Here is a 27,422-nt window from a genome sequence, read left to right as displayed (position 1 = left end):
ATTGAAAGGATGGACGCGAATGTGAGAGGTGTGTCCAAGCTCGTCTGATGCCTCCTGCGCAGACGCTGGCGCCAAGGCGAGAAACGGGCCGGAAATGGACAGGAAATCAACAACGCAGGCCCCGTCGAAACACATATGGTGCTGGTGGTCGTAGACGCTGAAACCAAGTGGCTGGAGACCGTATTGACGCAGAGTACGACGTCGGAAGCCACCATGGAAGTATCAAGATCCAAGCTGATGTACCGCCGCTGCTTCGCCGGTGCAACAGGCTACGGCAGCTGCCTGAAATATTGAACTGGTAAAAAGGGATATCTCATACGTCAAGCAAGCGTGTCGCCGATCATGGCGCGATGACATCTCCTAGCACACAAAACCAAGAGACGCAAAATAAAACATTGTACTTGCTTGGTTATTGAACTGTTCACGCGCAACATAACAGTGTAACACTGCAGGAACATGAACATACATAGTATCGGCTAGTCACAGATGCCGTAGTAACCTAGTTCTTACTGAGCTGTCACGCTTCAACTGTTTCTGGCTTTAAATTAGATGACTCAGCTGTTTTAGTATTGCCGCTCACATTGAGTCAATTAAACCCTGTTTTTTTAAGGAGAGGTGAATTTATAACTTTTACATCTATGATCTTTGGCGCTTCTGATGGCAAAAACATGGAGTATCTAATGTATCCGGTCACCTGACTGCCGATTGCTATACGTGGTCGGCGTATTCTTGGTTAGTAACTAAATATTGCTCGTTTCTTTACAATAAAAGATATGAAACCATAAAAATCTCCATACAGGCCTGCGTTAGCAGTATGCAATCAATTGGTGCTGCCTTTGTTCGTCGCAATAATCCCATGCTCGTCAGTGCACCGTGAGCAACTTCAGCGGGCTCTTACAACCATGCAAGTGGTTATCAGATGATTAACACATTGAAGCGACATAGTTTCCCTATACCTATATGTCGTCTCAGAAATGACACGCGCTGTTAATGAGCACGACCGTGCATATACGCGGTGATGTGTTCGGTTACTTGCCTTGGCTCGTGTATCGGGAGAGGAATGACACCGGGACAAGCCACCCATGAGACAGGCGCATCCAACCTTGGGCGCATTGTGCACATGATGCCTTACAAACACAAGAAAGGTGTATAACGCCACATGATACTACTGTAACAGCTTGTTATTTGCAAAAATAGTGGAAAAGCTCAAAACAGATAGTGTATAAAGCCACGTGATACTATTGTAACTGCTTGTTATTTACAAAAATAGTGGAAAAGCTCAAAACAGAGATGGTTAAGAATGCCTTCAAAGACTCCTGCGAAAGCCGAACGACAGCAGTTTTCGCAAATCGCTAGAGGAGCTATCGCCATTAGTACAAATTCTCGCCGTTTCTGTAGGAACATTACGTCCTTCTATAGAGCCTTTTTGATCAAGAAATACTGCTTAAGAAATATATAGTTGTTTTGGGGAGTAAGAAGTGCAGCTACAAATCAGTTTACTTTGACACACTACAAAAGGGTGATCTTTTTGTCGCGCCGTATAAAACTGGGTCGACGAAAGTTTCTAGGTTCTTGCGCGAAAATTTTTGCGTTCTCCCTATGTTCTTGCACCATTTCGTAAGTCCTCATTCTGATGTACCAGCAGGCCCAAGCTGCTGTTGCTGTTTGCAAAAGATGCCATATGATCAGGTATTTCGATTATACCATACCAGCACGTAACGCAAGACACATTTGCCGCTAAAGAACACACAACAAAGAAGGACAGGATCATGAACAGGACAAAATGGGCGGCACTTCCAACATATTTATTTCTGGCTTGAAACGGAGACTAGTCCATGCAACAACGGATGCGCAGAATTACACATGCATGACTAACGGTGCAACCAGCTTGCAAAGAATCTGATCTCTGAGCTTTGCATCTGTCGAGGTGTCGCTAACGCATGTGCCACCAAACTTTTTGATGTGGGAGGCTTGAATTAATAATCATTTTGATCTTCCTCTCCTTCATGGGAAAAGTAATATTTGTTGATATTTAATGTCCTAATGCCACGATATGATTACAAGGGAGGCCTTAGCGGGCGGCTCTGGCCATTTTGGCCATCTACAGTGTTGTTTGACGTGCACTTATATTTGGGCACATGGGCTTCAAGCAGTCACATTCATAACAAATGTGGCCTCCGCTCCTAGAATTCGATCCCGCTACCTTTGGCTGAGCAGTAGAGCTCCGTAACTGCAATATAATCCTGAGGTCAGCGAGAACCAACCCGGGAAGCAAGTTCTCTTTATACAATTATTGTTTTTACTGTATTAGTTCATACACCAAGGCTACAATGTGCGTGCGAGTCCAGGAAATCTGCTTTGTGGGTTTTTTGCGAGGACATATGACACGTTCTTTCATAAAACCACTGCTACAAAAAGACACAAACCTACAGAAGGCCTATCATACAATTTCAGCACCCCTAAAGAAATTTTTAAACTAAAAATGACTTAGATAAAGAAGCGCGCACTCACGACTGGAAATATCGAAATGCGATGGTAACCCTCTCGCGAAGGCAGGCAGGGTGGACTCGCTCCATGTTTTTTGGTGTAAATATATCGGAACCGCTCGCGATGGGAGCTTCTGTTATTTGTCAAGACATAAGAGCTCTGGCGGGACAGTCAGCACCAGCTGGCCAGGTTATATAATATACAACGCACAGCTATATTTGTTGAGTTATTTGACACAAGAAAAAGCCAATAAAGGCTTTCGGAGATGCATTAGGTAATGCGTATACATAAATCTATGACGTATGAAACTATAACATAATGTGGACGCAGAATTTGTTAGTGTCGTTCTCGCGAAAGTGGAGACAACAGCAACGGTGTCACGTGGTGGCCGTTACTTGATGAACGGAGGCCAATATAAGGTCTTGCGGAATGGGAGAGTGAGGTAAATCATACGATGGAATATATGAGGACATACTACTTTTACCTTTGACAAGAACCTTATGTTCGATTTCGTAGTTACGTAGAAGCTGTTACGACACTGCAGCCCACCTGGGTGATATGAATCCACGTGGTAAAGTCAGTGTTGCCTCATTCATTTTGCTAGCTTTACAGGTTGGAGCTAAAAAGAACAACAGCCTCAGTCACAAGACTCTATATTGTCTTTGGGTTTTTTATAGGCCAGTCGATTTTTCGACCTTCCTATTCGAGGACGGTGTCACTTCTCTTCTTGATCTTTTTTCTCATTTGCGTTAAGAGTAACGGGATCAAATTCATCACCTACACCAAAGAAAAACGAATATTCCGAGATTTCTTTATATATTCACGCAAGACGACTGGAAGGCGTAAGCCACTTTCTATTTTTCAGTTCATAAGTTGAGCCTGCTTGGCCACCCTCCGACAGCTATCTGCTTCTCCCCTGTTTTACCACGAAAGCTTTTTTTTAAGTATTTCCGTCACGGATATGACATTTTAAATAAAAATAGAAGATTGCGGCGAAAACAAAAACAAAAAAGAAATAGTTCGTCTGAGGCGTGGAACTAGTGACCTCTCGTTCTTCAGAGCACAATGCAAGCCACCGAAAAAATGCCCCCGCCTCCCCTAAGAGAATCGTGAGGAATCGCGAATGCATTTTTCGCGCCGAGAGAGGGTATCGTTGCCGTCATACGCAACGATCATACATTCCTCAGTCCTTTTTTATGTCAGTATTCACTCTTAAATAATAAATGACAACTGTAATAAAGCTTTATTTCTATTTAGTGACATACTTATACCAAAAAGTAGTGGTCGTATATTGTTCCTTGTTGTGAACCTATTAGTTTTCTGTTAGCAAGTATGCATTAACAAGTCCCGCTGCGAATAAACGTACAATCTTTTAGAAAATGATCAGCAGTAGCTTTAGGTGAAGAGAACTATTCTTCATAGCTGCCACCTAGAGGTTGGAGGATGGAAATATTGGCATGATAGCAGCGTTGGCTGTAGAAATGGTCAATCTTCCTCTGTATGTGTAAATAGGATGTTCATTTGGGCGAATTACTATATTGTTCATCTTATGCTCGCATGCAATGAACAGCCAGCGAGATTTAATGTTTGCTACTACCCCATACGCGCGTCAGCGTGTAGGGTAAGCACCAGATACTAGCTGATTTATGCTCCAGCATTGAAGAGAAAGATATAGAGAAGTGTTACGCAGACAACAGGGAGATTTAATTCGTGGTATAATGTGACGTGGCAATATAGCACGTACAACGAGAGTCTGAACGACTCATTTGCTCTTTCTAAGCATGGCCTCTTGCCAAACATAGCTGTAGCGATAACCATCCACAAATATCGCCCACTACATCATCAAAGGCGCGACAAATACTGTATATATTTACACAAGAAATTTTATTATTCGCAAGTGGTAGCTATACGTTGCTTCCGTTCCCCTTTCATTATAAAGGCTTTATGGTCGGTGAAGTGGTGCATTGGTGATGAGGCGTGGCGGGATGTTTGCAAGACGAAGTAGTGGCCAGTTTGCCAAGGTTGAACTTATAAGCGGTCACGTACGAACAAGGAATTGACACAATGGGGCGATCTATGGTTTTTTACCGCGCACCTGGATACAAGTACATGACCATTTGGGATTTCATATTGACTACTTTACAACAGTATTTCCTTTATGGTCGGTGAAGTGGTGGATCAGTGCTGGGGCGTAGTGGGATGTGTGCAAGGACGAAGCAGTAGGTTGTTGGCCAAAGTGGAACTATAGGCGGTCACGTACATACAAGGAATGGACAGACCCACGCCTTCAGGAGCTTCACCCCTAAAACGATGGTGTGGCGAAAATTTTCTTCCTCTTGTAAGACGCATTTTATACCAAATACACAGAGCGCGAAGCTTTTGTCAGGTGTAAATAATACATAACTGACAAAAAAGCGTGGGTGAGGCTATCGTTTTCAAGTGGCTTTTTTTCGGCTTGCTTTCCATATGCGTCAACAATGTTATAACAAGCGTTGAAAACATTGCGAGTTAGCAAGGGTTCATCTACTAGCAAACTGCGCAGTACACGGGACACAAAAAATAATGACACGAGAAAGAAGTGCGCAGAATCCCAAATTATTTATTTAAAAATTGTACTAGACACTATTTAACATCGATTACGTTTTTCATTAAATTAGTTGTGAGACTCTGCTCTCCTCTCTCGTTTCGTTCTTTCCTTGTGTCCTGTCTACTGTGCATTTTGCTGTAAAATAAACATTATACTTCAATTATACGAACAAAAAAGTTGAATGCTTCTTGGCTCTTTATTGCTGTTAGTACAAGCACTTAAACTGACAACGCTACAGCTTCAAACGATCAATTTATCCGAACCCACCTACAATAGAAGTCAATGTTATGCGACACATGCGGATGTTGGTAATTTACACTGGCATCCGTACTCGTACCATACTCGTACTCAGACTGGTACCAAGGAGTAGTAATCACAATGTTCTTTGTCGTGAACCTATTTTTTTTCTTGTTAGCAAGTATGACTTCAGATTGAAATGAATAAGCATGCATAAACGAGTCCAGCTGCGCATCAACGAACAATCTTTCAGCAAATTATCAGTAGTGGCTTTAGGTGCAGAGACACTCTTCTTTGGAGCTGCCACTTAGAAGTTGGAGTATGATAATAAGTGCAAGATAGCGTAATTTTCTTATTGTGAGAAACGTTACAAAGTGGCGCTAAAAATATCTACAAATGCACGCACAAACATACGTTAAACCGCCGCATATGTTTTATATAACCAAACGTTTCCAGTTGTGTAACGATTTTTACAGCAACATGGATATTAGCAACACCAGGAACGGAAAGCTAATATGAAGCGCCGGTGCTCGCGAAGATGGTAGCCCGGGACACTGCTACAAAAATCAACATCCGTGCATGACGCCTAAGTGTACAATTAGCGTATAGCCGACGTGACTGCTGTATAATAGGAGTGCATATTCAGTGTTTATAAAAGAAGATAGCCAGCACTGCAATAAAAATTGATGTTTCACGAACATTAGAGTCTATTTGAAAAGTAGTTCGGATACTTGGCATGTTTCTGTGGTAGAATACTTAGTTGTCTCACAGAATGTTGAGTTAAATTCTCGCCATAGCTCTGACTTTTGGAGGCAATTATGCTTCGTATACTTCGACTCAACGCTGTCGATGTCAGCTTTTTGTTAATGCTCTCGCCTTAAAATTAACAATGCCTGTTCCATTGTAGATACAAACTGTCAAGCTCTTGTGGCACATTCCCGTCCATTGTATACGGGTACGGGCCAAACATATCTGGCGGAGAAGATTTGAGGAAGTACGGGACGAGATTGTGGCTTTATTATTGTCATGACCAGCGAATCTATTTCTTGAACCCATCGTACACTTCCCTACTAATTTGGGTCCACCAAAGTTAAAGGGGTGATCACGAAAGTAGCCGCACGTAGGTTGTTAGATAGATAGATAGATAGATAGATAGATAGATAGATAGATAGATAGATAGATAGATAGATAGATAGATAGATAGATAGATAGACAGATAGATAGATAGATAGATAGATATATAGATAGATAGATAGATAGATAGATAGATAGATAGATAGATAGATAGATAGATAGATAGATAGATAGATAGATAGATAGATAGATAGATGGTTATATAGATAGATAGATAGATAGATAGATAGATAGATAGATAGATAGATAGATAGATAGATAGATAGATAGATAGATAGATAGATAGATAGATAGATAGATAGATAGATAGATAGATAGATAGATAGATAGATAGATAGATGCACTCAAAGTCACCGAAGTTCGCTAAGAAATGCTTCGCATTTAAAAACTATTATCAGAAGGACGTATTCCGAGCACTATCTGGTTGCCACGTTGAACGTCCTGGGCATAGCCTCGTCGATTTTTGCATTGATGCCCCGCCGCGGTGGTCTAGTGGCTAAGGTACTCAGCTGCTGACCCGCAGGTCACGGGTTCAAATCCCGGCTGCGGCGGCTGCATTTCCGATAGAGGCGGAAATGTTGTAGGCCCGTGTGCTCAGATTTGGGTGCACGTTAAAGAACCCCAGGTGGTCGAAATTTCCGCAGCCCTCCACTACGGCGTCTCTCATAATCATATGGTTGTTTTGGGACGTTAAACCCCGCATATCTTTCAATTATTTTTGCATTGATTGATTTGGTTGATATGTTGAGTTTTAACGTCCCAAAACCACCACATGATTACGAAAGACGCCGTAGTGGAGGGCTCCGAAAATTTCGACCACGTGGGGTTCTTTAACGTGCACCCAAATCTGAGCACACGGACCTACAACAATTCCGCCTCCATCAGAAATGCAGCTGCCGCAGTTGATTTGTGCAAGGTTTAGGGAGTTTCGGGCCGCAGTTTCATGAACTAGAGGTGGCAAAAGGTGGGTACTAGACACGAAGCGAAGGCCGTAAGAAAGTGCGCGCATGCTGCTCCTTTAGTCCGGTGGTGCCATCTCTCGTTTAGTCCTTTGAATGTCTTCTGGATGGCTGCACCTCTACAGACCCTTGATGACATCCGGTTTTGTCTACCGGTGTGCCTTAATAGTATCGGTGGACAACAAGAGCTTTAGAAAATAGCCCGCCAATTTTCTACAGTTTTTCCTCCCTTATTTGGCAAAATATATTCAAATAAATGTTTTTTGGAGCTACATAAACATTACAAAAATTTCCTTGTACTTTACGCACGTTCATTTTATGTGAAAAACAAAAGAGAGGCTTTCCTTTTTTTTGAAGAGAACTTATCTACGTTCTTTAAGTTTCCACGTTAGGAGCTGGTAAATGAAGTGACCAGACGTTTATTGGGGTACAATGCTTGCACCCTTGAAACCATTTATATCATAAATTTATGATTGAAAGAGGTGAGATGGTGGCTCATGGATTGTTCACTAGATGTACAGACGGATGGACAGGCGCAGGAATGGAGAAACAGACAGATGCACGGATGGACGGACGCATGAACGAATGAACAGATGAACGGATGAATGGATCCCCAGATGAACGCGCCGACGGGCCGACGCACGGACGGACTCATGAACCGACAGAAGTAAGAACAAACAGACGGGTGACAGTGCATATGGACTGATGGATGCTTCACCCCACTCATCATCATGTACTCCGAGGATGTGCTGAGATTTTTTTTTGAATGTCCACAGCTCGTCATGCTCCTAGTAAGATGACAGTTTGATGTCATCTCACAGTAGATGTGGTTGCCTAGCTGATGTGGCTTCTTGTTCACGTACAGCAGGATCTTGCCGACCCTGCCTTGCTGATGTGGCCACTCGTTCCCGTACGGAAGGATCTTGCCGACACTGCCTTGCTGATGTGGCTTCTTGTTCCCGTACAGCAGAATCTTGGGGGCGACGTCGCGCAGCTTCCCGGCGCGCTTCTGCCTCGCATGTTCTCACTTAAGGGTCCTGTCTGCAAGCAAGCGCCGCCGCTGCCCTGCGCGCCCGCCTTTGGCATCCTTATGCATACGAGCACACACCGACGGCAAAGAGCATCGGCAACTACAAACCTGTATTGATATGGTTTTGTATATAAAACCATATCAGCTTAGAAAAACCATAGCTTTAGAAAACACCTGGCGTCTTTCATTAAGCAGCTGGCGTCTTCTTTTCGTTTTGCTTTTAGAAAACATCTGCCGTCTTTCGTTGGCTTATTTATTCAATCAACGGCGTTTTGAACAAAACATTTTTATTGTTTATTCACGCACAGGAGAAATCTCACCAGGCACTACCTCTGAGGTAAACAATGACTGCTACTGGAAATGGAAGACAGAAGAATTCGGCTTTTAGGTACGCACACGCTGCGAATTTTTTATTTTTCAACAACGCACAGAAGAAATCTCCCACTGGCACCGCCTTGGAGGTCAAAGCGTAAGACTGGTTACACACTGCGACTACGACTACGACTACGAGGGACTAACGGGTGCCGCTATAAGGAGCTTCGCCCCTAAAACAAAACACAGATTGAGTTAGTACAACGACACTACATAGTCTCAACGCGGCTGAGCGGTGGAGTGGAGAAAGGTGGCAGTTCTGTTTCACCAACACGCTGAGTGCTGGGCGACGTTTAGCAAACTGTCATCTTACAGTAAAGTGGCTTCACTCCTGGGCAGTAATTGCCTCTCCTGCAATTTTTGGGGGTGTGTTACAATACTCACCGTAGACGGCTAAATAGACAGCTAAATAGACGGCGGTCATCTTAAGTCCCATTCCAATTCTCCCGTAGCCGGCAAAATCGACAGCTTTGAGAAGACCGCATCGTAGACAAATACGATGCAGCCTACTTTGCTGTCTAAACAAGATGGGGGCTAAGCGAATCGCTCAGATAGATTGGGTCTCACCGGAATAATTGTCTGCATACAAACAGACGCTTCTCCAGAAGCTCAGTGTGAGTAACGTTTACTTTTTTAGATTTTAATACGAAATAAGCCAAAAAAAGTACAACGCTTACGCTTCTTCATTTTAGCTTTTTTCTTCTCAACGCGGGGAGGTGCAATGTCGCGTAAAAGCTCTCCAGACATGTTTGAATTCTCGGACAGCATGGGCTCGGTACTGTCTTCTAAGCCGTCTTCTTAGACTGTGTTCGTGCCGTCTAAGAATTGGAACACAGCTTTTAAACCTCCTTGGTGCAGCTTCGTGTAGAGCTTGACCAGAGATCTGTGAAAAGCCGTCTTCACTCACCGAGAGCATAAAACAGCTAAGCCAGACGGTCGCGACATGCAGGGCAACAGGCTAGCCTCAGAGGAAAGGGACAATCAGCGGTTTTCCAAGATAGTCGTTTATGGAAGACGTCGTTGCACTTGCGGTAGATCTGAGAACAAGGCCACATCTGGTAACGGATAATCCAACGGCCCAGTCACCAAATGAACAGGATGGCTGCACGAACTAGTGCATTCATAATGTGGCAGTGGAACTGCAGGGCATTTCTTCAAAAGAGGAACCCGCTGCAGCAATTTATTTGCTCCCATTTGGAAAAATCACATGTAATCTTGCGAGAAACTCAAACGATTAACGTCACGCTACCCTGTTACCACTCTGTCACAAAGAAACAAGAAGGAAGAGGCGTTGTGGCTCTTATAAGCAAAGAGCTATCCCACGTCATCCAAGCTCTTGATATGGGTTTGTGCAAAATTGAGAACATCTTGATGAAAATCATCCCCGGATCTATTTAAAAAGAAAGCATTTTCATTCCTATTGTATACAGCAGCCCTAAAGACTTCAGACAGCGCTTCAAAACTCTTGTATCCGAGACCGTACAGTTGTCCAGAAGCTCCCCCCTGATTATAGCGGGTGACTTTTTGCACCCTATTATGCTTGGAGCTATTCGTACGACACACGTAAGAGGGGAGGACTTGTGGAGGGAGGCGTTGAACGAGGACCTAGTACTCGTAACAGACCCTGCCTTCCTTACAAGATGCGATACTTCGGCCACTAGAGAAACGACACTGGACCTCACCTTCGTCTGGAACGTGCTGGAGGTCAAGTGGTCCAACCTCAACGTGGACTTTGGCAGCGACCTCACTACTGTTCTGCAAATTGGACAGACAAGACCACGGTCATGCAAGGTTCTTCTTACTGATTTCTTTTTCCTGGGTTGAGCCTCGGAGACTTTTGTTAATAAGGACAAAGCCGTTTGGGTTCAAAGAAAACCCCCCCAAAACATTTATTAGAAAAATAAACAGACGAAAGTCCCCCACGAAACAAGTACGCTTAATAAATGTTTCACTGGATGTGGTAGCGCCTTATTAACTGAACAATTGATGGCAGATCCACGAGGTGAATGATGATGATATTGGGCGAAGCTCCTGGAAGTAATACCGTGAAATTTTCTTCCGTCAATTTGCCTGGTGATATGCGCGCTTCCTCGCCACTTCCCATTGTCGAAAAATTTCAAGATCTGCGTCACGACGTTGACGGGCTGCCTTGGCCTCTCGTTCCCGTACGGAAGAATCTTGCCGACGTTGACGTGCCGCCGCAGCTTCTTGTTCACCTACGGCGGGATCTTGCCGACGCTGCATTGTTTATGTGGCTTCTTGTTCCCGTACAGCAGGATCTTGCCGACGCTGACGTGCCGCTGCAGCTTCTTGTTCACGTACGGCGGGATCTTGCCGACGCTGCCTTGTTTATGTGGCTTCTTGTTCTCGTACAGCAGGATCTTGCCGACGCTGACGTGCCGCTGCAGCTTCTTGTTCACGTACGGCGGGATCTTGCCGACGCTGCCTTGCTGATGTGGCTTCTTGTTCCCGTACAGCAGGATCTTGCCGACGCTGCCTTGCTGATGTGGCCACTCGTTCCCGTACGGAAGGATCTTGCTGACGCTGCCTTGCTGATGTGGCTTCTTGTTCCCGTACAGCAGAATCTTGGGGGTGACGTCGCGCAGCTTCCCGGCGCGCTTCTGCCTCGCATGCTCTCACTTATGGGTCCTGTCTGCAACCAAGCGCCGCCGCTGCCCTGCGCGCCCACTTTTCGTCATCCTAAGGCATACGAGCACACACCGACGGCAACAAGCATCGGCAACTACAAATCTGTATTGATATGGTTTTGATTATAAAACCATATCAGCTTAGAAAAACCATAGCTTTAGAAAACACCTGGCGTCTTTCATTAAGCAGCTGGCGTCTTCTTTTCGTTTTGCTTTTAGAAAACATCTGCCGTCTTCCGTTGGCTTATTTATTCAATCAACGGCGTTTTGAACAAAAATGTTTTTATTGTTTATTCACGAACAGGAGAAATCTCACCAGGCACTACCTCGGAGGTAAACAATGACTGCTACTGGGAATGAGAGAAGAAGAATTCGGCTTTTAGTTACTGTCACACAGGTCCCGTTAATTAGGGAGGCGATCGCCGGGCTAATTCCAAGGGCCGAGGTATCGGCCCCTCGAACCGCACCACGAAAGCGTGGACAATTTAGAAGTTGTCTTATTTAGCACGCCAGCGGACGCCGGCTGTGGCCCAAAGAACAAGTCAGAGCCGAGAGTTGATAAACAAACGAAATTATATTCTCAATAATTGCAGATCAAAACAACACACAAGTATGCACTCTCCACGATAGTTGAGTACAATATATCACCAAACAAACAACGTACTACACAGTACAATCAGCCACACTCGAAACAACGGACACAGACAACAATACGCACTACAATGCAGTCGCATGCATTGAACAACCAAGACACTTAAAGACTAAAGAGATAGAAAACCTATTTAGTCCAAAGTTCTTGGAACAAAAGTCTAGATGATACTCTTCCGAGAATCACTCACTCAAAGTCCAGCGTTGTTGTCGTTCCGCGGCCCCCGACGTTTCTCTTTCAGGCAACCTCGCAGAAGTTTCTCTTCCAGGAAACCTCACGTCTTCAATAGGCCACTCTCCAAGCTTCAAACGTCTTCGCCGGAAACACGTCGGCTTCACACACGCAGCTGTTGCCACGCGTCTTCGCTCGATAGGGGTACACACACGCTCTTGCCTGTAGCTCGAGCCTTCACCCCTCAGGTGGAAATCCTCTTCTTCTTCTTCTTCTCCTGCTTTGTCGCTACGGACAAAACCTTCGCCGGCTACTAGGCGGAATCCCTACGCACTCTGGCGCTAACTTCCGTCTTCTCCTTCGAAGTTTCTCTTCCAGGAAACCTCACGTCTTCTCCTGCTTTGTCCCTACGGACAAAACCTTCGCCGACTACACGGCGGAACACCCTACGCGCTCTGGCGCTAACTTCCGCCTTCTCCTGCTCTCTCGTCTCGGCCGCTCGATTCAATACCTTCCGCGCGAGATTCCAGAAGGTTCTCGTCATTTCGTCGCCGCGATACGCAGCGAAGGCTGGGGAGAGGGTGAGACGGTTCGAATGCCCTCCGCGTCGGATGACTCAACTCGGCATGACCACGCCTCTTCCGTTCCAGAAATTTTGAGGGCTTGCTCGGCCGCTGATGTGGGGTGAGGAGGTTCGTCCGCGAAGCCACGCTTCCGAGGGGAGAGCATGCGCCCAGGGAGCCTTGAATGTTTGTTTTCTTTTTTTCTTTTGACCTCGCGGCCTCTCTCCCACGCATTATCGCAAGAATTTGGCGGCACGCTCATTTTCAGCGCTCGTTCTGTGACAGTTACGCACACGCTGCGAATATTTTATTGTTCAACAACGCAAGGAAGAAATCTCCCACTGGCACCGCCTTGGAGGTCAAAGCGTAAGACTGGTTACACACTACGACTACGACTACGACTACGAGAGACGAACGAGTGCCGCTATAAGGAGCTTCGCCCCTAAAACAAAACACAGATTGAGTTAGTACAACTACACTACATAGTCTCAACGCGGCTGAGCGGTGGAGTGGAGAAAGGTGGCAGTTCTGTCTTACCAACACGCTTAGTGCTGGGCGACGTTTAGCAGACAGGAACGTGGTAGCTGCGGCCTTATGACGCGGGCTTGTTGATGAAAGAACGCTGCAGCTGGCGATGCGTCACATTAAATTTCGGTGACGATGAGAAAATTGGAACGCGGTGTTTACGGCCTTAGGAGAAGAGAAGACACCGGCCGGCTGTTGGCAATGTACGAACGCTGCCTGGCGGCAACGCGTCGAGGAACCAGGTTCAACCTGGCCAGGCAGCTGGGAGCACAGCTCGGGCCCAGTTACGCCGCGAACGCGGCGCAAAGTTTGTGTTCCGTTCACGTTTTAGGAGAACCAACGCTCCCGCTCGCGCAGCTGCTGCGGCTTGATTGGGCCGAATAAAAGATGTGGAAAAAAAGTCTGTGCCCCAAACCTCTGACGTCACTGCGGCAGCCTTTCGGCCTTGATATTTGTCGTAGTCGTAGACATAGCGTTGCAGCCATTGGCATGTTCCAGTAGGAAACGTTAGTCGAAGTAGAAGTGTTAAAAGCCGACTTCTGCTGTCTCTCATTCCCATTAGCAGCCATTGTTTACCACCAAGGTAGTGACTGGTGAGATTTCTCCTGTGCGTGATTAAACAACAAAAAAATTTGTGTTCAAAACGCCGTTGATATGAAATAAACCAACGAAAGACGCCAGATGTTTTCTAAAAGCAAAACGAAAAGCTGCCAGATGTTTCTAAAGCAAAACAAAAAAATGGCACCATATCCATGGAGTGAATGATTGATGGTGGGGCGCAGCATCCGTTCGTCCATTCGTTCTTGCTTCCGTCCATCCGTGCGTGCGTCTGTGTGGCCGCCCATGCGTCCACCCGCCCGTCCTTGCGTGCGTCTGTTCGTGCGTCCACACGTTCATCTGTGCATCCGTCCCTGCTTTCGTCCATGCATCTGCTCCTGCGTTCGTCCATGCGTCCATCCGTCCGTGCAGCAATCCGTGCGTTCGTCTATGCATCTGTCTGTATATCCGTCCGTCCACCTATTTAACACTCCAAGTACCACCATCTCGCATCTTTTCATCATATATTCCTCATATACAAGCACCGCCATCCAGTGGGCATTCCAAGGACTGATTGAGAGGAGGCCCACGCACACTTTCTTACGGCTTGCGCTTCGTGTCTTCTTTTCACCTTTAACCGACTCGAGTTCATGGTATATACTAGTTCACTGTATTCATGACACTGCGGCCCAACGCTCGCTAAACCTATGCAAAACCTAGGAGGTTTCGCCCAGCGAGTATAACGTGGCAACCCTTTCTTGTCTTCTGTGCGTTGTTGAACAATAAAAAATTCGCAGGTTGCGCGTTAAATAGAAGCCGATTTCTCCTGTCTCTCATTCCCCATTAGCAGCCATTGGCATGTACACTGAGCACTATCTTTTATTGTTCAACAACGTACAGAAGAAATATGTCGCCGGCACCAACTTAAAGGTCAAAATGTTATACTTGTTACTTACTACTAGAACAGCTACGAGGGACGAACAAGTGCCGCTATAAAGAGCTTAGCCCCTAAAAAAGACGCCTGATGATTAACGACAGACGCCAGGTGTTTTCGAAAGCAATGGTAAAGCAATGGCAGCAATGGTGCTGTACGAGAACAAGAAGCCACATCAGCAAGGCAGCGTCGGCAAGATCCCGCCATACCTTAACAAAAAGCTGCAGCGGCACGTCAGCGTCGGCAAGATCCTTCCGTACGGGAACGAGAGGCCTGCCCCGACACGGTGGTCTAGTGGCTAAGGTACTCGGCTGCTGACCCGCATTTCGCGGGTTTGAATCCCGGCTGCGGCGGCTGCATTTCCGATGGAGGTGGAAATGTTGTAGCCCCGTGTGCTCAGATTTGGGTGCACGTTAAAAAACCCCAGGTGGTCGAAATTTCCGGAGCCCTCCACTGCGGCGTCTCTCATAATCATATGGGGGTTTCGGGACGTTAAACTCCACATATCAATCAATCGGGAACAAGAGGCCACATCAACAAAGCAGCGTCGGTGAGATCCCGCCGTACGTGAACAAGTAGCTGCAGCGGCATGTCAGCGTCGGCAAGATCCTGCTGTACTGGAACAAGAAGCCACATCAACAAGGCAGCGTCGGCACGAGCCCGCCGTACGTGAGCAAGAAGCTGAAGCAGCACGTCAGCGTCGGCGATTTCCTTCCTCACGGGAACGAGAGGCCGAGGCAGCACGTCAACGTCACGAAGCAGAACTTGAAAACGTTCGACAATGGGATGTGGCGAGGAAGCACACATATCGCCTGGCGAATTAACGGAAGAAAATTTCACGGTATTACTTACAGGAGCTTCACCCAATCTCAGCATCATTCACCTCGTGGATCTGCCGTCAATTTTTTTTCACATTGTAAAACGGCCGCTTGGTGCGCGAGACACATCACTATGGAGTTTGAACGCCAAAACAAGGTTTCATACATTAACGAACTTCACCTACAGTCACAGAGCACCCAATGCATGCCACTGTCAGCAAAAAAAATATTCTGACACCTGTATCAGTGCAGTTGTGTATCCACACGGTTAACAAAGGCTGAAATGTTTTGGTCACTCACTGTGCCAAGTTGACCTGCCTAGAGTCTGTTCATGTCATATCACACCTGGCGCTAGGTTTTCATCGATCACCTGACTAAGCATCAAACACCAGTGCACAACAAGCATGGCTATATACAAAATATTCATGTTTCCTTTCGTAAGTCTAAAGTCCTTAAAAACCACCGGTTAAGAAAAAACGGTTCTCAAGTAATGGCGTCCCAGACAAAACGTTTAACCCTTCTAACCCTTTTAGCACGTTCACAACAACAGCGTCATGGCATGCGTCCTCGTGCCCGACGCTCTTCAACGTTATCGTTCTAGTTTGAGCAGCACCACGCGTGCACTCACTTATCTCTTGTTTTTGTCTGTGACGCGCCCTGTTTTAAAGGCGCGCTCTTCAAACGCGCATCACACAGCACAACCACATAAGTTCATATTGACCGACTGGGACTTGTTCCGGAAAGTAAGAGAGGAAAGGTCTGAGGATGAAGACACGCTTCACCTGGAACGCTGGATAGCGCAGATAAAAGACGGCATCCTGGATAAATTAGGGAGTCACCACGGACCTGCCTGTGAAAAAGATGGACAGCAGTCTGGCTCATCTTCTCGAAGCCAAACAGTGCCGCCTGACCAGGTGGAAAGGGCAGCGCCTCAATCGCAGGCTTCGCAAGAAGATTGCCGAGGTGAACAGAAGCATTGAGGAACACTGTAAGGTCCTCTGTAAAAACAATGCGGAAATATTCGGTAGACGGGAACATGCGCAGGGCAGGCCATTGGAACCTTATAAAGCACTGGTTGGATGACCCCAACACCAAATCGAACCAGAGGTGCACGCTGACTTGCACACTTCATGCCGCTAGGCAAGAATCCTCGGACAATCAGGTACTGTCAGGACAATCAGGACAATCAGGTTATTGGGAAGTGCTTGCCGATCGCTTCCGGCCCTCCATCTTCGGCTCCCTTTTACCGAGGGGATGCTAACCCAAAACTGGACGGAGAATTAGGAAGCGATAAAATCAGGCAGACACTGCAGGACTTAAACGGCAGGTCAGCCCTAGGTCCTGTTAAGATCACCTACAAGGCTTTGAGAATCCTGGATGACAGCTCGATTGAGTACGTGACGGATATCGTCAACCAGGTGTGGAAGAGTGGCAGTGTCCCAGAGATGTGGATGAAGGCCACTACCAACCTCATCCCCAAAATAGGCAAACCTCCCACCCTCAGCAACCTCCGGTTCATCTTCCTGACGTCATGCATAGGTAAGGTGGCTGAACATCTTATCCTGAACAGGGTTACCCGATAACTGGATGAATGCGACATTTATCCCCACAACATGAAAGGCTTCAGGACGGGCTTCTCGACGCAAGACGCCATGAAGCTAAGCAAATATCAAGTCACTGATACGAACACATGGGACATAGGAGCCATATTGGGACTGGACTTCGAGAGAGCATTTTTCAACGTTCTGCACCAGTTCGTGTTGAGTTAGATCTCAAGCCTTGGACTTGGCAAGTGCTTCCACGACAACATAAAACCAATCCTGACTAACAAAGAGGCTATACTCACGATGGGTGATCTTCTTTCAGATCCGGTAAAGCTTAGCTTCAGAGGGACGCCACAAGGCTCAGTACTATCCGCGACCCTCTTTAACCTCACCATCATCTGTCTGTCTCAAAGACTCCGAAGTCAACAGCATTAATTATACCATCTATGCTGACGACATCACCATATGGTGTACTGATGGCAGCGATGAACGAATAGAGGCTGTGCTACAAGAAGCTATTGAGGTCACGGAAAACTATCCTATATCGACTAGTCTAGGGCGCTCGCCGCTGAAATCGGAACTGCTTCTGCACAGGCCCAAGCACAGGGGCCCAAATCAAGAGGGTGGAAGCCATTAGCGGATACTGACATCACTCTTAGGAAAGGTGAGGGCAGCTTGATCCCCAGAATGGACATCCTCTGGGTTCTTGGCATGACCATTCTGTCGAACGGCTCCAATAACCTGACAGTCACGAGTCTCGCCAGAAAAACTGAGAATGCCATCAGATTAGTAAGAAGGGTTTCCAACAGGCAACAGGAACTTGGAGAAGATAACCTCATCAGGTTGGTGCACGCCTTTGTGATGTGCCATTTCAATTACGGTGCAGCCATGCGCAACTGGCAGAGGTCAGACCGTGATAAGCTCAACACATTAACAAGAAAGACCATCAAGAGAACTCTCGGGCTTCTCATGTACACAAGCACGGATAGACTGTTCCGTCTCGGCATGCACAACACGCTGGAAGAAAATGCAGAGGCACAGAAGAGGGCGACATTCACCAGGCTGTCCACCACGCATTCCGGTAGAAACATTCTGCGGGATCTGGGGATTCCATCAATGGAAATCAAGTCTCACTTCTGCAGCGTTGCTCGTCAACAACGAGAACAAATCACCGTTGTTTCCATCCTGCGAAATGTCAACCCCGAACATAACGAGGCTAGAAGACGGGCCAGGGCAAAGGCTGTGCTACAAAGGGCGCAAGAACATGCCGGGAACTGCTCCTTCGTCGATGCGGCCCGATATCCTGAGGGGAAGGCGTATGCGGCAGTGAGCATCAACCACGATGGTGGAATCACCAACTCGACAACGGTCCGGACGACGGTGGCTGAAATAGCCGAGCAAGTGGCAATTGCGTTGGCCTTGCTGGATAACAGAAGGTCCACAATTTACAGCGACTCAAAATCAGCGGTCCGAGCATTTGCCAAGGGAACAATATCGGAAGTAGCTTTGCGAATTCTTTGAGACAAAGACATCGAGCCACACACACACTTATTTGGTTCCGAGCTCATATGGGACGCGTTGAGGGAGCCCTGCCCGATCTCAACGAGTCAGCCCACATAGCTGTGCGAAGACTAGTAAACCGCGTAGCTATCGGGGGGCACGGCGCTGATGTATTGGAGAACCGTGACCCTCCCATCTCGTATAATGAATTGACAAAACATTTTTACTTGGCGTGGAGACAATACCCTCCACCGCGCAGAAAACTAAGGAGACCTCAGGCTCTGACACTCAGGCTTCTTCAGGCTGGGATGTACCCTAATCCCGCACTATTGAACAGAATTTATACCGAAATACATCCAAATAATACATGTTCCTACTGCTACGATATAGCTACCTTGGAACATATGCTCTGGCGGAGCCCCGCGTTACGCTTTGGGGAAGTCATCACGCCGTCCAAATGGGAAGGTGCTATTGCAAGCTCCGTACTTGACAAGCAGCTACGGGCAGTCCACCTGGCCCGCGTCGCAGCAGAGAGAATTGGTCTTTCTGTTCCGATGTGGGAGTGGCCCACAACGTGCTAAAACGCGTTCCGAAGGACCAAATAAAGTTCATTCATTTATCCTTGGTGCGAACTGGTGGACGGGCAAACAGATAAACAGATGGATGAATGGCACGGACGGGAGCAAGAACAAACACACCGACAGACACACGGACGTACGGACAGACGCTTGGACAGACGAATGGATGGGCGGAAGCAAGAGCGAACGGTTGGACGGAAGCATAAAAGGAGGGATAGACTGACGCACGGACGAATATACGGACACTTCGCCCCATTCATCATCACACACTTCGTGTATATGCCATAATTTTTTGCAGGTACTTATAGGAAGCATCATCATATTGAAAGTTTCATTAAATGCATACACTGTCATAAGTTGTACTCAGAGTCAATTGATTAGGAGGCGTAGGACAGACCTGGTATATAGTGTTTTTGAAGCTTTAGGCATTGTTTGCCCTCAGCGCTTATTATATGTACAGGTGCAAGTAGGTATTTAAACTGATCAAGCACGGTGGTTCTTCAGCATGTACTATCGGCTCACTCTAATCCTATGTTGGCTTCAACCAGACACCGTTTGCAGGTCGTTCTTACTACCCTGACTATGTAATGTACGCCCACGGGACGGCTATATGCTCTCCCATAGTAAAGTATCTAGTACTCAAAATCGTTACCCACATTTAGGGGCGAAGCTCCTGGTTTAGAAAAGTTTATTCTTCCATAGGACGAAACAAACCTAGGAGACAAGCGTCTGTATAACAGGTACAATAACAAACAAAAGACAAAGCACAACATACACTACACATTTAAACTAAAGTGTCCAAGTCCGTAGCATGTCCATAGTCCGTTGTACTAATAACTGTACATATACTACGTAAATGCACTAATCACAATATGGACAATGTACATGATGATATATGTACATAATTTACAAGACTTGGTGAAGATGTTAGAAAATATGTACAACAGGTATCAATATTCATAAAGGTTACATAACTTACAGCATTCGAATGAAATGCATATATGGGAGAGCTAACACCCATATTGAACACACACAAACACATAAAAATAGTAAGCACATAGTGATTACATGCACCAATCAGACATTGACAGGTGACCTGGCTATGGGAACCAGGCCAGGTGAAAAACTAATTGAACGCGTCTGTCAACTACGGACAGAAAGCGGCACGACCATTGTCGCAGAAATTCTTCCTCCCCAAGGAAGAACAATTCCTCCGACAGAAACGATATGAGTTCAGAGTAGAGGCGCTCCAGTATTGGAAAGAGAGCACGACGACGATGATCTGTCGCAACAGCTTCGCACCTATTACGCCATAAACAAAAAGCTCCCGCAGCTATTAGAAGGCGTGCAAAGCGACTACGTGGGCAGCGACCAGATGTTACAAAGCGATTAACACCTAGGCCGCGAAAACTAGTGTTAACTGACTTCCAAAACACCTTTGCAATGACACATTGCTGCAGCATATGCTGGTTAGACTCCTGTAACGGGCAGTTAGGACAAGTGGAAGATGGGACCATGCCCCACCTCTCCAGTCTGTCCCGTGTTGGGAGTACTCTCCATCCAAGATGCCACATAAAGTCACGGAGGTGACCAGGCAAAAACAATGCCGTTATCGCGCTCCACGAGACATGTCTCGATCGTGCTAGACGGGCTGGAGGAACCAGAGGAAGCAGAAGAGCCGCCGTTGTATCTACAATGCGGCTTTCCAGAATGTCCACATCGGGACAAACCTGCTGCGCGTGTCGATAAAAAGATACTGCCGTTGAGTAAAATGCAGGTACGTGAAGTGTTTGTGGTGCAGAATTAAGCCGTGCATCTGGTAGTAAATAGCGTAACTTGGTGCCTAAGAAATAGCAGGCGAGATCACGCGTGGGGCACTGATCACCATGCAACAACCGAAGTAAGAATCGTAGGGCAAGTAGCCGGCAGCGAACAGAGACGGATGGGAATGCGAATCCACCGCAGTTTCTCGGTTGCCCAAGAGCTGCTCGGCAAACCAGCTCTGTTCCACCCGACCAGAAAAAGGAGCCAATGAGGGATTGCAACGACCTGGTGATTTGTAATGGGGGCTGTAAGACATGAGATATATACCATGCACGGCCGCAAAACACCGTCTGTGCTAGATACCTTCTTTCGAGCATCGGTAAATCATACTCTTGTGCTTTCCGGACGTGTCGTTTTACATCTTCGACTACTGAATTCCACAAGGAGGCTGATATGCCATAGCAAGTATAATCAAGCCCCAGAATGCGAATAGAGTCACTTTTTTGAAGACCGAAAAAGGAACTTAGACTTGCGTCTGGTGAACCAATGAATAAATACCGACATTTGGAAAATACCGACAATGGAAAAATAAGGCGAAGCTCCTTATGGCGTGGCTTGTGCGTTTCTTGTAGTACGTAACCACCAGTGGCACATACCCGAAATAGGTATAACATTTGACCTCCAAGGTGGTGCCAGGGAGAGATTTCTTCTGTACGTTGTTTAACAATAAAAAATAGTGCTCAATGTACATGCCAATGGCTGCTAATGAGAAATGAGAGACAGGAGCATTCGGCTTTTAGTCAACGCGCACGCTGCGATCCCCATTAGAAGCTATTGGCATGTACATTGAGCGCTATCGGAGGAGGAAGGGTTGCTACATTATACTTGCTGGGTGTAACCTCCTTAGTTTTAGAAAAGTTTCGCGAGCGTTGAGCCGCAGGGCCAAGAATACAATGAACTAGTATATACCATTAATGAATTCGAGGTGGTTAAAGGGGGGAAGCAAATACGAAGCGCAAGCCGTAAGAAATTAAAAGCTGAATCTTCCTGTCTCTTATTTCACATTAGCAGCCCCCGGCATGTACATTGAGCACTATCTGACAGTGAAAGGTTGCTACGTTATACTCGCTGGGCGTAACCTCCTTGGTTTTAGAAAGGTTTAGCGAGCATTGGGCCGCAGTGCCATGAATACAGTGAACTAGTATATACCATGAACTCAAGGTGGTTGAAGGTGGGAAGTAGATCCGAAGCGCAAGCCGTAAGAAAGTGTGCATGTGCCACCTCTCGTTTAGTTCTTGGAATGTCCACTGAATGGCGGTGCTTCTATATGGGGAATAAACGATGAAAAGATGCGAGATGGTGGGTTTTGGAGTGTGGAGTAGATGCCGAACGGACACACAGACAGATGCATGGATGGACGCATGAACGGACGCAGGGGCGGATGCGTGAACGAACGCAGGGACGGGCGCACGAACAGATGCATGGACGGTCACACAGACGGACGCATGAACGGACGAATGCTTCGCCCCACTCTCCATCATTCACTCCGTGGATATGCTGCCATTTTGTTCTAAACACATGCCCTAAGCCTCACCCACTATTTTCAGGGTGAAGCTCCTAAAGACGTGGATCGGTCCATTCTTTGATTGTATGTACAGTGTCAATTTTTATGAAAGAGAACACGGCGACACGTGGTCTGCACGCTCCGGTGGCTACTGGCAGCGCGTTCAAGCCGGAGCGATAGCAGCGGCACTTTCTTTTCGCGTCATCTCGCGCGCAGGCCACGCGCTCCCATGTTTCCTTTCACAAATATTTATACTGTACATGACCACCTATTGTTCTACCTGTGCGAACTGCCGACTACTTTGTACTTGCTAACTTTCCAGTACGCCCCATCAGCGATCCGCCACTTCACCGATCATGAAGCCATTATAAGGAAGGGAGAACGGAAGTGATGTATAGCTACAACTTATGAATAATAAATTTTTTGCATGAATATATACAGTGTTTTCACGTCTTTGATGATGTAGTGCGCGACATTTACGCATGATTCATGATTTAGCCATGAAACCCTCCAGCATTTCGCCCCACTTATAATCATTCACTCAGTAGATATGGTGTGATTTTTCGCCTAAAGCTTTACCCGCTTGTTGTAAACACACATGGAGAGTGTTGCCAGTCCTCGTTGGCGTCAAAGGGGAGGGCATGTCTTATTTTGTTGGCTTAACACCATAAATTTTGCCAACACGCCCTCTAGAGGTGTGTGGGTCCCACGGGACGGCTTTCAGCTATCTTATAGTAGAGTACCGGGTAATCTAAATGGTTAATAAACTTTTTCTAAACACATAGAACTCTCCCGCCATAGAACTGTGATTCGTTCATAATTCACCCGAAACCGGCCGCAAAACAATGGGCAGATCACACGCATTCTGCAAATAAATTTCATACCAAGAACATGAGAATCGGGGTATGGTGGATTTTTACCTTTGAAATGTGCGTTTACATCGTGGTTCCATGTTTTCCGAATATATGAGTAGTTTTGCGCATATCGAAAACTTAGCAGACAAGCCAAAAATATTAGCATCCAATAGCTACCTCGTGGTTTGACAGATCACCTGCAGTCACGTTAGAACAGACGCGTCAGTTCCATTGCCACGAAGTGCACGCTTAGGCTGGAAATGTGGAAATTGAAAATTTAAGAACACTTTGAGTGTCTTTAGCGAAATAATGAGGGCATTTTGTCTTTTACAGCGAAAGCTCCATTTGGCTAGAAGAAAAAAAATGTGGCTCATCTCCTATAAGGAAATCAATACAACACAAAACTGAAACGTCTCTACAGAGGTAGTTGAGCGTTTATTGTGCATTGTTTCATCAACAGCGAAAAATTGCAGTCATGTTAGGAGCACCAAACACCTCGGAACTTGCAGCGCGCACCTCAAGCAAACAAAAAAAATGGCAGCATATCCACGTAGTGATGATGGAGAGCGGGGCGAAGCATTCGTCCGTTCAATCGTTCTTGCTTCCGTCCGTGCATGCGCCCGTCTGTGTGACCGTCCATGCATATATCCGCCCGTCCGTGCGTTCGTGCGTCCATCCCTGCGTTCGTCCATGCATCCGCCCCTGCGTCCATTCATGCGTCCATCGATGAATCTGTCTGTGTGTCCGCTCGTCCATCTATTCAACACTCCAAGTACCACCATCTCGCCTCTTTTCATCCTATATTCCCCATACAGAAGCACCACCATCCAGCGGACATTCAAAGGACTAAACGAGAGGTGGCACACGCACACTTTCTTACGGCTTGTGCTTCGGGTCTACTTCCCACCTTTGACCACCTCAAGTGCATGGTATATACTAGTTCGTTGTATTCATGGCACTGTGGCTCAACGCTCACTAAACCTTTCTAAAACTAAGGAGGTTACACCCAGCGAGTATAACGTAGCAACCCTTTCTTTTAAGGTAGTGCTCAATCTACATGTCAATTGCTGCTGATGGGGATCGCAGCGACCGCGTTTACTAAAAGCCGGATGCTCCTGTCTCTTATTCTTCCTTAGCAGCAATTGGCACGTACATTGAGCACTATTCTTTTATTGTTCAACAACGCACAGATGAAATCTCTCACCGGCACCGCCTTGGAGGTCAAAATGTTATACTTGTTACACACTACATCGGGTACGAGGGACGAACAGGTGCCGCTATAAGGAGCTTCGCCCCTAAATACACGCACTAAATAGGCATGCACAAGACGAGCGTGCACTAACAACCGTTACGATTCTCCCTCGTCGTGTATCAGCAACGCGCTCCTTTTGTAAACGCGGCCGTGGCCGCTTGCGAATGTACCTTCGTACGGTCTCGAATAACGATCATATTGCCTTGAGAGTCTCAAACCAAGGCTCCTTTCTTGCGCACGACACCATATTTTTTTTTTCGAGTGAGATGGGGCACCACATTTTTTCTCTGCGCTACACTATTGACAAGGCGGCTTTTTTCCTGTCCTCCAGCCGCATAAAATAGGTGACTCTCAGTAGGAACGCCTATGCTAACTCTTTCGAAGGAGCGAGGACAAGCCATAGAAAGGCCACAAACAGCCTTGTCTAAAATATGTCTGGCTGACAAAACAGAACCGCACGTGTGTCGAAAAGCATGCATACCGCAAGCAGTTCAGCCAATTTGATAGACCAGCTACCAATAATACTGAACTCGGAGAGCACTCACGAACGTTCATCTTGTCCGACTAATTGGTGAATGATTTCCAATGGTTTACGTATCAAACCCGCGACCATAAATCGCTTGTTCGAACCCGACTGTGGCCGTCGCATTTAGATGTATGCAAAGTCCTTGGAAGCATGTCTGCTGCGCGTCCTTAATGAACAATAAAGAACGCCACATTGTCAAACGCAATGATATATTCACTTTGGTAATACAACCCGCTCATATTATTGCTATTACCGTTCATCCTTTTACAGGGACACCATATATAAAGATAGGAGAACTCCCGGCAGATTAACCACATGCATGCTGGGGTAGAAGCGTGCTTAAACGGTGAAAAGGTACTTACGCATAAGTGAAGAGAGGAGGAGAGAGAAATATGTAGCAGTGGTACGGCGCACAAGTGAAAGCATAGGCAAGAGCATTGTCCTCCATGGGAAGGAGAAGTAAAGGCAACTTGCACCACAGCGACCCTCCTATTTCTAAATAGTTCTCAGCGTAGTAGTTATATGCAGTTGTGCCTATTGTGGTCATTGCAGTATTCACCTTATTTGTAAAGAAGGGGATCCACACCGTCTGTCACCTCATTTGTAGATCCCAAGTGAATGCAAGTCCGAAACCTCCTTTACTAGAACGCGCTTTCTAACCTTGTCCCTAAATATTCTGCTGCTGTGGCACGTATAACCAACAAGCTCCTTGCACGTAACACTCCTTGTGTACGTCTTGATTAAAATAATTTTCGAATAATCCTAAACGTATTAATCAGAAATGTACTCATATAGTTCATCTCTCACCAGCAGTGTAGTTGTGTTAAGGGGCGTGGTAGGTGAGCTTTTCTGGCGATCGCTTTCATCGTTTAAGAGGCTTGCGTAACTCAGTACAAGGGTTCCAGGTGTGACGACTCAACTACATGGATTCTGGGGATAATACGAAATGCATTAATGCGTAATGAACTACCAAAACAAGAACTCTGCGTGAACATTTAGTTCCACGCTTAAGTAAGCACTTTTATTGCATTTTGTTAACCAAATTTTCCTAAAGTCTTTGTTTCATGTATCTCTTTACAAGAAAATATATTGCTACGTACCTGATTTCAAGTTTTCCATGGTGCTCCGATACCCAACTTCGTCAATCTCCCTAAAAGCTATTTTTCGATGAGCACAACATGAACGATTTCTTTTCCGAACGAAATTTTGCTTCTTCTTACAGAAAGTGCAATTTCTTTCTTAAAGACGTATCGTCTATTCTCGCTTTTCTTCAACTCAAGGGCTTCCGGATTTAAATTAGTTTCTCCGCGTGTGTTTCCGAGCGTGTAAGGCATGTTTTCTCTCCCTGCAGTAGGACGGCATTAGAAAGTTGATCTGCCTCGTTTCTGCTTCAAAAGGACTTGAAGGTATCGCCTAAATGCACACGTCAACACAAAGGCTATTCGAAATACGAGTACTGCTCTTACATAAGCCTAAAGGGAGTCTTCTGAAAGAACATTATAATAAAGTGACAGAATGCGAGCCAGCAAATGGTGTTCAGGACCATGCATCAAGAGTCTGCAGTTTACGACGTTCCCTCGTATCAGTATTCTGCATCTTAGACACTCCCGACTGCACTTTCACAATGACTGGTTGTGAGTAACAAAGGAAGCTATCTAACGTAGGATGCCAGAGTACGTGGCATGCTTGCCTGTTTTTGTCTTGTGGCCTTTGTGAGCTCGCGCCTATGCTTACTGATATACAGGTCGCAGAGGAAGCGATTATCTTCGAAACGTGGGTGGGGTCTAGGTAACACTGGCGTAGTGCGTCGCATGAAGAAGCTATCAGTTTTTTCAGAAGACCAGTGAAGTTGCTACTGTGTCGTCAAAAATATCGATTTGTTTCGTTTATTTGCTGAACTTGCGCAAACACGACATTCGAATGAAGCATACTATATTTTTCTTACATGTATGTTTTGTTTTTACCAATATCTAACGTGGCAGAGACAATAAGCGTTTCTGGTCGGTTGTTTCGTTTACAGGTCAATGGCGCATATAGCACATGACTCGGCGGAGAAAGCAACCACCTAAAAAACAGATTCAACACGAAAATTGATGGCGCCCGTTGGGTTTTCACATATGCATTTCAGAATATGTGCGGGGTCGTTATTCTAACGTACAAAAAAGAAGAAACTGTTCACTGCGCGGTGT

The sequence above is a fragment of the Rhipicephalus microplus genome, unplaced genomic scaffold (genome assembly GCF_043290135.1).
Source record: "Rhipicephalus microplus isolate Deutch F79 unplaced genomic scaffold, USDA_Rmic scaffold_18, whole genome shotgun sequence".
In the NCBI taxonomy this organism is placed as follows: domain Eukaryota; kingdom Metazoa; phylum Arthropoda; class Arachnida; order Ixodida; family Ixodidae; genus Rhipicephalus; species Rhipicephalus microplus.
This window is presented reverse-complemented; position numbering follows the sequence as displayed.